Source organism: Anneissia japonica, unplaced genomic scaffold (assembly GCF_011630105.1).
Source record: "Anneissia japonica isolate Jap-2015-1 unplaced genomic scaffold, ASM1163010v1 scaffold287827_len377088_cov200, whole genome shotgun sequence".
In the NCBI taxonomy this organism is placed as follows: domain Eukaryota; kingdom Metazoa; phylum Echinodermata; class Crinoidea; order Comatulida; family Comatulidae; genus Anneissia; species Anneissia japonica.
Window position 1 is genome coordinate 362396 of NW_022743068.1, and position 2328 is coordinate 364723.

The following is a 2328-nucleotide window of genomic DNA, read 5'->3' on the forward strand; positions in this document are numbered from 1 at the left end:
CTCAAATGCCTTTGACTCTATTCTTTATTGAGCTTAAATTTACCCATAGAGATATAATAGTGATATTATTGCCATGCTTTACCACACTATTCCAAGAAATAGGTTGGTATGAAGGTACAAATCACCTTTTTTTTAAATACAATATTTAACTGGGATGATTTATCTAACAAAAGTGATCATTTGGTTTGACTTTAATCAGAATCTCTCGTGAGACTCCAGGCTAAAAATCGACAGCAGCTTTAAGGCTGACAAATTGATCACTAAGTTCAATATTATAACATATTTTCATGACGGTTATGAAAAGGCTAAGAATGGGGCTAAGAATTTTAATCAGGGATACATTCAACTCCATATCCCCTCCAGTTGTTATGATATCCCTTAGTAGGCCTACTGTATATGTGTAAGTTCAGTAGGTGATATAACATAGATAATAACACACATTCCATGTCATTACACCAGAGGGCTATTGCTTCAGCTACTGTATGCCTAAGATATTGAATTAGAGGTTGTAGAACTGTAGTGCCTTACCTGTCAAGGTCCAGGCATCAGGTATTATAAAGCTGAGCCTAACATACTAGAACCTTCATTCTTATCCGAAATGTAATATGGTTGTTGATTTATTAGTAGTTATAATATTGACAAACTCTAATGTTACGGAATATAAATATAATAATTATTATTGCTATTAAAATTATTTAATAGATTAATAATTGTATTATTACTATATTATTGTATTGCTATTAAATATTTTGTTATTGTCATTAATATAATAAAAAATATTTTGGATTTTTTTTATTATATTATCAATACAGTATTACATTCTCATTTTCAATATTGATAATATTAATAATAATAATAATAAATAATAATAATGAATAATAATGTTATTATGTAATTATTTTTATTATTTTATTGGTCATATTGAGATGTGTTCTGCATTATATTGATATTATTAAGTCCTGTGTAGATTATCAAATCCTATTTGACAAAAAATTGTGGTATGCCCATATAAAGTCATGATATGCCTATACAGTATGGTCATGATGTGATGTGATGTCACCATGACCATATTTATGCACGTCACATGTTTTTGTCAAATAAAATTCAATAGTCACCAAACCAAAACTTTTATATAATAGGTACAACATCAAAACAAACTGCTAGGTGGCAGTTTTTCAGCACAATAATAAGCCTCTGCTTAAGTAAATTTTGAAAGTTTTAAAACTCCTCATAACTTATTTATTTGTACATTTTATCGTAAAATAACTAAGAAAAAGCCATGGTAAATGTTTCTTTAATAAACATCAGACTTTTGACCCGTTAGATTTGAAATGTATTGAAATAAACAGATGGAAAACTTGAACGTGTTTGCATAGCCTCATCGGGTGAACACGGGTCTAGCATTAAGAGAGTCTTACAATGTTCTTCTGACTCATTGGCCATCATAGTCAAAAGAAACATCTTATTCTACAGTTCAGCAATTTAAGTTTGTCCAATAGTTTAAATATTTCATACAGAAATTGCAACAAAATGAATTGGTTACACTGTTTAAGCTGAATGTGTACCTCTAAATCAACGATCGCCTTAGTCAGCGCTGGATGTGATGAGTCCAGCGAGCGATTGGTCTAGGACCCCTAGAAGGCCTCTCAAAAACTCTTCATATTTTTATTTAAATAAAATCAACCTTATTCTCATGAATCTATGAATCATTCAAAATGTATACGTTGTTATAAAAAGTATCTTCTATACTAACTTCATTACATTTAAACGATTTAATATACACCACTTTCGATTCTGCTCAATGCATTAGCATAGCTCTTCGGCCAATGTTTACAAATTCATACCCACTTGGCGAAATCGCGATGACATCATCTTGGGTGACTAATTTGGTCTATAATAATTATTAAGACCCAGTAAATGTCAGAATTATTTAGATTTTCTGTTCACATTTAAAAAAAATTAACAGTCAGTCAAATTTGATTGATACTTTAATCATTGTTGATTAACATAAATAATTTTTTCAGTTTTATTGCTTAATTTTCTTTTTGGTAAGAAATTTATTGCAAGATCGCAATAGATTGTTTATGATAATTTCAATTTTTTTTTATAACTTATATTAGACCATCCTCTAAAAAGTTGTCCAACAGGGGTCTTAGTATTTCTAATGGAGGACATGCCATGGTTAGGATCTTCACTGTAGTAGAAATACCATTTTGGGATCTAGGGGTACCCAGAGAAATTTTGGACGTTAAGATGTCCTGAGACGTTTTCAACTTGGTATTATATTAAATTTTTTTTTTTTTTTTTTTTTTTGGTCTGAGTCAAAGG